Source organism: Giraffa tippelskirchi, chromosome 10 (genome assembly GCF_054371585.1).
Source record: "Giraffa tippelskirchi isolate mGirTip1 chromosome 10, T2T-mGirTip1v1.2.pri, whole genome shotgun sequence".
NCBI lineage: Eukaryota > Metazoa > Chordata > Mammalia > Artiodactyla > Giraffidae > Giraffa > Giraffa tippelskirchi.
In genome coordinates, this window is record NC_137284.1 from 142,760,735 (window position 1) to 142,770,479 (window position 9,745).

The window sequence follows — 9,745 nt, forward strand, 5'->3', positions numbered from 1 at the left end:
GGGTCTTTTCTAATGAGTGAGCTCTTCCCATCAGGTGGCCAAAGTATTGGAGCTTCAGCATCAGTCTTTCCAATGAATATTCAGGATTGATTTCTTTTAGGATCGCCTGGTTTGATCTCCTTGCAGTCCAAGGGACTCTCAAGAGTCTTCTCCAACACCATGAAATTCTAGTAATTAGTTCAAGCAATGATAGTTTTAAGAATATGAAATAAGAATAAGAAACTGCTTTTAAGAATACGTGGTCTCTCTAGGAACCTATGAAGGTTCCTCAAACACATGAAGGAGTTAAAAACTCTTCCATTACATTTTCACACATAAACTTCTAATCCAAGATCTGAGACAGTTCCTCAGGCCCCAGGCACTTTGGGAGGAGAAAGGCACTGGGCCTCTCCATCAATAATGCATAATAGCCCCACTGATTGCACCATCTTTGTATGTGGAATAGGCTCCACAGGGAGGCTTGATCTGGACCAACTGAGGTCAGATAAATTTGTAGTTGGCTGTCATAGGAGGGAATCTGCCGGGAGACAGCCATGGGGCAAGGCATACCTGACGGCAAGAATGAAAGAGGCCAAGAGAGTTTCTCAGAAGGTCAAGCTAAACTGAAGCTTTTACCACTGAGAATCTGTTTAGCCTTCCCTGATTTTCTGAGCGGAACCATCCTGACCTCACAGAAGCCAGTCCATGGGCTTCAGGCAGAGTTTACTCTGCCCCTGGCTGCCCGGCTTGAGGGTGAGAGGCCAGCTGTGTACTCAGTCACTCAGCTGTGTCTGAATCTTTGTGGCCCCATGGACTGTAGCCAGCTAGGCTCTTCTGTCCAAGAATTTTCCAGGCAAAAATACTGGAGTGGGTTGCCATTTCCTACTCCAGGGGATCTTCCCGACCCAGGGATCGAACCTGCATCTCTTGCATCTCTGGCATGAGGGTGAGAGGCCAGTTGGAGTGCTGCAAGCTCCTGGCCACTGCCTTGGATGCGTGATGGGCATGTTAGCCAATAAGAGTAACAGATGCAATGGAATTTTGCTGGGACTTTGGGAAGGGAGGGATTCTCTCTTCATCACTAAACCTGAACCTACAGGATGTAGCTGCCAACAGCCACCTCATGACACACAGAGTCTGTGAAGGAGGCCAATATGCAGAAGAGAGACCAGGCCCTAGCGATATTTGAATCCATACATCAAGCCATATACCTCAGCTAATAAGTTCTCTTTTTGGCTTAAATCAATCTGATTTTCGTTTTCTGTCATTTGAAGCCAAAAAAAAAAAAAATTCACAAACTTATACTTTTATCTCTAGTCCCAGACTGATTCTTTTTCTGGAACAACTTGCACAACATTTACCAAGTTTTTACCCTTCATGAACAATGATTGTTTAATTTCAAAAGCAATACAAATAACTTAAAATTAATTCCAATGCAGACAACCTCAACATAATAGAATCCATTGTTTAAAATGTGACACAAACAACCCAAGAGAGTAATGGGGAAGCAACGTAAAGGCTACTTGTCTCTGAGATGCTTCACTCAAATGAAAACCTGATTTGCTCATCTTTTTTTTTTTAATTTTAACTGAGGGATGATTGCTTTACAGAACTGTGTTGGTTTCTGCCATACATGAACATGCTGATTCGTTGATCCTATACTCTTGATGTGAAAGGCCAAGAAACCGACAGTAGTCATGGAGGCTGGGATTTTCTAAATGTTCATCAAGTCCTAACTTGTTTCAACAGAAGCTGAATTCCATGTAGACGTTTAGGTTTGAATTTGCAAATTATTTACTTCAAATTTTGATACATGCAGCTTGGGAAAACGCTTCAAGTGGATTGTGGCTTTTAATTTATGACCTCCTGGTCTAAATATTAATAATTCCCATACTCAGTTAAATCTTTGTTATAATGCAGAGATTGGCAAACTGACTCACAGACCAAACCTGGACCATGGCCCATTTATGTAAATAGAGTTTTCTTGCAACACATCCATGCCCACTTATTTATATATTCTCTATTGCAACTTTGGTGTTACAAGGGCAGCATTGAATAGTTGTGACAAGATAGAAAGCCTAAACTAATTTACTACCTGACCCTTTATAAAGAAAAAAAAAGTTTGTTGATTCCTGATATAGAATATCAGTCTGAAAATTAAGTCTTTAGCAGGTAATTTTTTCATCTATAATGATACAACGGATGTATGATTTAAATAAATGAAGTATAACTAAGAACTTGTTAAAAATTCTGTTTTTCTCTTCTTTTTTATATATTCTTTTCAGATTCTTTCCCATTATAGTTTATTACAAAATATTGAATACAGTTCCCTTGCTCTATAGTAGGTCCTTGCTGTTTTTCTATTTTATATACAATAGTGTGTATCTGTCTTATTTTCTCTTTTTCAGTTGCTATCCCTCTTTGTTTTTCTCTTCCAAAGCTGCTTGACAGGAGCAGTCACCTATTGTGGCTTAATAGGAATATACCAGGCAATTTGCCAGTTACACTCTTTTCTCTTTCTGTTCTTGTGTAGACTAAATGCTTCTGCTAATCCTTTAGCTTGTCTCTGTCTCTGCGTGTCCATGTCCTTCTGGTGGGCAAGCAGGGCCCTGGGAAAAATATCCAAGTGGCGTCAGTGGAGACAGGGCTGCACACCTGGATGAGATGGTACTGACCAGAGGACTGCTGTCTGTAAAACCAAAATCCGAAACCAGCTTTTGGAGAACAGGGTTGAAAACTATTACTATGATACAGGGCTTCCCTGGTGGCTCAGAAGGTGAAGTATCCACCTGCAATGTGGGAGACCTGGCTTCAATCCCTGGGTTGGGAAGATCCCCTGGACGAGGAGTATTATAGAGCATTACTCTGTCCAGTACTTGCCTGGAAAAGAATCCCCATGGACAGAGGAGCCTAGTGGGCTACAGACCACAGAGTCGCAAAGAGTTGGACATAACTGAGTGACTAAGCACACTCTAATACAACCAGGGAAAGACTAGAGATGTCTTCAAGAAAATTAGAGATACCAAGGGAACATTTCATGCAAAGATGGGCTCGATAAAGGACAGAAATGGTAGGGACCTAACGGAAGCAGAAGATATTAAGAAGAGGTGGCAAGAATACACAGAAAAACTGTACAGAAAAGATCTTCACGACCCAGATAATCACGATGGTGTGATCACTCACCTAGAGACAGACATCCTGGAATGTGAAGGCAAGTGGGCTTTAGAAAGCATCACTATGAACAAAGCTAGTGGAGGTGATGGAATTCCAGTTGATCTATTTCAAATCCTGAAAGATGACACTGTGAAAGTGCTGCACTCAATATGCCAGAAAATTTGGAAATCTCAGCAGTGGCCACAGGACTGGAAAAGATCATTTTTCATTCCAATCCCAAAGAAAGGCAATGCCAAAGAATGCTCAAACTACTACACAATTGCACTCATCTCACAGGCTAGTAAAGTAATGCTGAAAATTCTCCAAGCCAGGCTTCAGCAATACATGAACCATGAACTTCCAGATGTTCAAGCTGGATTTAGAAAAGGCAGAGGAACCAGAGATCAAATTGCCAACATCTGATGGATCATCAAGAAAGCAAGAGAGTTCCAGAAAAACATCTATTTCTGCTTTATTGACTATGCCAAAGCCTTTGACTGTGTGGATCACAACAAACTGTGGAAAATGCTTCAAGAGATGGAAATACCTGACCACCTGACCTGCCTCTTGAGAAACCTGTATGCAAATCAGGAAGCAACAGTTAGAACTGGACATGGAACAGCAGACTGGTTCCAAATAGGAAAAGGAGCATGTCAAGGCTGTATACTGTCATCCTGCTTATTTAACTTATATGCAGAGTACATCATGAGAAACGCTGGGCTGGAGGAAGCACAAGCTGGAATCAAGATTGCCAGGAGAAATATCAGTAACCTCAGATATGCAGATGACACCATCCTTATGGCAGAAAGTGAAGAAGAACTAAAGAGGCTCTTGATGAAAGTGAAAGAGGAGAGTGAAAAAGTTGGCTTAAAGCTCAACATTCAGAAAACTAAGATCATGGCATCTGGTCCCATCACTTCATGGCAAATAGATGGGGAAACAGTGGAAAGAGTGGCTGACTTTATTTTTCTGGGCTCCAAAATCACTGCTGATGGTGACTGCAGCCATGAAATTAAAAGATGCTTACTCCTTGGAAGGAAAGTTATGACCAACTTAGACAGTATATTAAAAAGCAGAGACATTACTTTGTCAACAAAGGTCTGTCTAGTCAAGGCTATGGTTTTTCCAGTGGTCATGTATGGATGTGAGAGTTGGACTATAAAGAAAGCTGAGTGCCAAAGAATTGATGCTTTTGAACTGCGGTGTTGGAGAAGACTCTTGAGAGTCCCTTGGACTGCAAGGAGATCCAACCAGTCCATCCTAAAGGAGATCAGTCCTGGGTGTTCATTGGAGGGACTGATATTGAAGCTGAAACTCCAATACTTTGGCCACCTGATGCAAAGAGCTGACTAATTGGAAAAGACCTTATGCTAGGAAAGATTGAGGGCAGGAGGAGAAGGGGGCGACAGAGGATGAGATGGCTGGATGGCATCACCAACTCAATGGACACGGGTTTGGGTGAACTCCGGGAGTTGGTGATGGACAGGGAGGCCTGGTGTGCTGCAGTTCATGGGGTCGCAAAGAGTCGGACATGACTGAGTGACTGAACTGAACTGAATACAACCAGGCAGATTCCAAAGTTGGAAAACAGGTTGCCAAAATTTAACAGCTGCTCCAAGCTGCCCATTGCCCTGCGGCCAGCTCTGGTGCCTTCACAATTCCAGCTCGTCCTACAGCATGCTCTGCTAATCCCCACCCCTCACCTCCATCAGGTCAATAAGGCTGGGAGAGGGGCACGGGGCTGGCAGGAGGAGACTGCTGAAAGTCAGGTGAGCTCTCATGCAGAGACCCTTCTGGCATGAGCAGTCCTGGGATTACAGACTCCACCAGCTTGAAGTACCCCATGTGATCTTTTCCCCTGCCTGAGCACGATTCAGCAGACTTTGTCGGTCACCTCATGGCCCACATAGCCAGAGGGCTATCTTCCAGAGCATTTGTTAGCAACTCATGACACACCCTGCTACCGCCTGGCCATTGGAGGAGCTGGGAAATCAGAGGATGCCTAGTAGGGGTAAATCAAGTGCTATGAGTTAGTTCTTAGTTGTAAGCAACAGAAACGGACTGTGACCAACTTAAGCAAGAAATGGGCATTTACTTGAAGAACTCTGGTAGCTCAGAGAATGAAGAATTGACGAATCAGGAGCTGGGAAGAATGGCAGCTGTGGATCTAGAATCACAGTGGCAGGAACACTGACTTTGTCTTTCCGGGTATTAGCTTCCCCACCCACTGTCTCTGCCTTGTGCCATCACTCAGAAGTCAGACTCTAGGAGACGGGATCTGATTGGTCCCGCCTGGGTTATGTGCCCACCTCTGCAGGCAGCCCATGGCACTGGGGTGGTGGTGGGGGTCCTACAGCTGGCAGCTGTCTGTGGGACGCCTAAAATGGGAAAGGGGCAGTTTTTCCAAAGGAAAGGGAAGAAAAGCCGAAGGAAGGTACAGAAAGGAGGCGATCACTCGGCACCATCACCATAATAGGGAGCATCCGGGTGGAGGAGCCCAGCAAGTTTTCCCACACAAGTTCTGTGCTATTGCAGGCAAGTGAACTAGCCACGTGATCAATAAGAAGTACCAGTTCAGTTCAGTTGCTCAGTCGTGTCTGACTCTTTGTCACCTCATGGACTGCAGGACACTAGGCTTCCCTGTCCATCACCAACTCCTGGAGCTTGCTCAAATTCATGTCCATCGAGTCAGTGATGCCATCCAACCATCTCATCCTCTGTCATCCCTTTCTCCTGCCTACAATCTTTCCCAGCATCAGGGTCTTTTCTAATGAGTCATTTCTTTGCATCAGGTGGCCAAAGTATTGGAGTTTCAGCTTCAACATCAGTCCTTCCAATGAATATTCAGGACTGATTTCCTTTAGGATGGACTGCTTTGATATCCTTGCAGCCCAAGGGACTCTCAAGAGTCTTCTCCAACACTACAGTTCAAAACCATCAATTCTTTGGTGCTCAGCTTTCTTTACATCCATATACGACTACTGGAAAAACCATAGCTTTGACTAGACAGAACTTTGTTGGTAAAGTCATGTCTCAGCTTTTTAATATGCTGTCTAGGTTGGTTATAGCTTCTCTTTCAAGGAGCAAGGGTCTTTTAATTTCATGGCTGCAGTCACCATCAGCAGTGATTTTGGAGCCCAGAAAAATAAAGTCTCTCATTGTTTCCACTGTTTTCCCATCTATTTGCCATGAAGTGATGGGACCAGATGCCATGATCTTAGTTTTCTGAATGTTGAGATTTAAGCCAACTTTTTCACTCTCCTCTTTCACTTTCGTCAAGAGGCTCTTTAGTTCTTCTTCACTTTCTGCCATAAGGGTGGTGTCATCTGCATATCTGAGGTTATTGATATTTCTCCCGATAATCTTGATTCCAGCTTGTGCTTCATCCAGCCCAGTATTTTGCATGATGTACTCTGCATATAAGTTAAATAAGCAGGGTGACAATATACAGACTTGACATACTTCTTTCCCGATTTGGAGACAGTCTGTTGTTCTATGTCCAGTTCTAACTGTTGCTTCTTGACCTGCATACAGATTTCTCAGGAGGCAGGTCAGGTGGTCAGGTATTTCCATCTCTTGAAGCATTTTCCACAGTTTGTTGTGATCCACACAGTCAAAGGCTTTGGCATAGTGAATAAAGCAGAAATAGATGTTTTTCTGGAACTCTCTTGCTTTTTTGATGATCCAGCAGATGTTGGCAATTTGATCTCTGGTTCCTCTGCCTTTTCTAAATCCAGCTCGAACATCTGGAAGTTCACTGTTCATGTATTGCTGAAGCCTGGCTTGGAGAATTTTCAGCATTACTTTACTAGCCTGTGAGATGAGTGCAATCGTGCGGTAGTTTGAGCATTCTTTGGCATTGCCTTTCTTTGGGATTGGAATGAAAAGTGACCTTTTCCCGTCCTGTGGCCATTCTGTGTTTTCCAAATTTGCTGACATATTGAGTGCAGCACTTTCACAGCATCATCTTTCAGGATTTGAAATAGATCAACTGGAATTCCATCACCTCCACTAGCTTTGTTCATAGTGATGCTTCCTAAGGCCCACTTTACTTCATATTCCAGGTGTCTGGCTCTAGGTGAGTGATCACTAGGTAAAGTACCAGATGAAAAGTGAAGTTGCTCAGTTGTGTCTGACTCTTTGCCACCCCATGGACTGTAGCCTACCAGGCTCCTCCATCCATAGGATTTTCCAGGCAAGGGTACTGGAGTGGGTTGCCATTTCTTTCTCCTGAGGATCTTCCCGATCCAGGGATTGAACCCAAGTCTCCCGCATTGCAGGCAGGCGCTTTATCGTCTGAGCCACTAGGGAAGCCTCCACCAAATGGCTCAGTGGTAAAGAATCCACCTGCATTGCAGAAGATACAGGTTTGATCCCTAGGTCGGGAAGATCCCCTGGAGAAGGAAATGGCAATCCACTTCAGTATTCTTTCCTGGAGAATCCCATGGATAGAAGAGTCTGCTAGGCTTTAATCCTTAGGGTTGCAAAGAGTTGGACATGACTGAAAGCAACTCAACAGGCACACCCAACAGCACAGTGGGCCTGCCCTCTAGGCCCCTGCTGAAGACTTTCCACCTCTACACCCTACCAAGCACACACCTGGAAGGCGATTACCTGCTGCCCTCCCCCCCTTCACCAAGAAATAAACATTCACTGTAGCGGGCAGACCCCATTTTTGCACTATTAATGTGTGTTTTCTGTGTGCATATTCTCTGCTCCCTATGCTCTGCCTGTTCTACAAGACACAGCTCTAGCAGGCAGGATCCCTGTTCTGATCAAGTTTTAGAACAATGTGGTTATTTCCAGACTTGATTTTCCAGGCCGAGAATCCTACTCTCCAGTGTGGGAACTCACCCAATTGGCTAGACTCCACGGCAGAGGTGACTGATCTCAGACCAGAAGGAGTGCCAATCACAGCCATGGGAAGTGGGGTAGAGTCACGGTGGAGCCTCTCAAGGCCGGAGCTCAGCAGGACATGCCAGGCTGCATGGGGGAGGGTCCCATGGAATGTTGAATGCTTTGAGCAGATCCTGGGCCAATGGAAGAACAGAGAGGGGAGTTATGCAGACTGTTAAGAGTCTGCGGACCAGATTCATTCTTGATTAAGAAGAAAATATTAGAAAAGGAGAGGCATGGAGAATGAATTTTTAAGTCTCCCAATGCCAGGCTTGGGGCTTCCCAGTTGGCACAATAGTAAAGAATCCACCTGCCAATGGAGACACAAGAGATGTGGGTTCGATCCCTGGGTCAGGACGATCTCATGGAGAAGGAAATGGCAACCCACTCCAGTATTCTTACCCGGGAAATCCCATGGACTGAGGAATCAGACAGGCTACAGTCAATGGGGTCACAAAGAGTTGAATACGACTGAGCACAACATCAACAACAGGCTAGGCTTGGAATTTCTAGAATGGACACTCTTCCTGGAGAGGGAGGGGGCCATTCCAGGAGCCCTCCTCCTCTGCCTCGAGGGTAGAGGGCATTTACCAGACCTGGTATCACTGGCTGGGACCAGGCAGGGGTCATGGGCCATCAGGTAGGAAAGGGAGGAGGGCACTTTGCCAGAGAGGTCCCAGGTGCCCACCCAATGATGGGGGCCAGGCTCAGTGCAGAAACTGAGCTTGGGGAGGATTCTGACCTCCTAGGAAAGCTGGAGCAAATGAGGCATAGTTTCAAGAGATCTCTTCAGAATTTGGGGCCTATGGATGTCCTTTTTGCTGTGTTTCTAGGACTTTCTGCCCTTTCGAGGGTGGTTTGACCCATACACTTGTGAACTCTCAGTTGAAAATGTGAAAGTGAGTTGTGGTTGGGAAAATCTCAGGAAACCAGGAGCACAGAGGCAGGAGCACTGAGGGTCCCACACAATCCTACCCCCAGCTGACCCCACACCCGTGTGATGGCAGATGGCTGAGACCCAGGGACAAGGACTGGAAGAAGCAGATATAGCTGGAGACTGGGGGTAAGGGGCCACCCACATTCACTGCTGCCTTTAAAGTCGAAACCCCAGGGCATAAAGCCCTACCCTCCAACCCCCACCCCCGCTTTCAGGGAAGACACTCAGAGACTTAACCAGATTCAAGGACAGTTATGCTGGGCCCCTGTGTGGGAAGGAGAGAGGGAGGGGCGACCATGGTGCCAGGAAGGGAAAAGAGATCTTTGCCCAGTATCCAGTCTCAGCCAGCTGTCCCCAAGAGACCCTAGGAGTGGCTGACCCACAGAGCCAGGCACTGTTTGTGCAGGGCAGAGCCAATGTCCCCGTCTTTGTGAGGACATCAAACTTATTAGGAAGACACTGTGAAAGAATAATGTTTTGGAAATAATAATAATACTGGGTTCCTCAGGCTAAAAAAAAAAATGTTCACCATTTATAAAGGTAAGGATTTCATGCTGCAGGTAGTTGAGGGGGTCTATGATGAGGGGAAATGGAAAATGTCAGAGCCTTGTGGATCTCCGAGAGGTGGCTAAACCCCACTTGCTGGGGAATGAGTCCTGCAAGAGGACAGCAAGACCCTGAAGGGACCATCTGCACAACGGGTCCAAGTGGCAGGGACCCAGTAGCACCCTCCCAGGAGACTGAGGCAACTGAATAATTCCTGGGTCCTCGAGCCAAAGA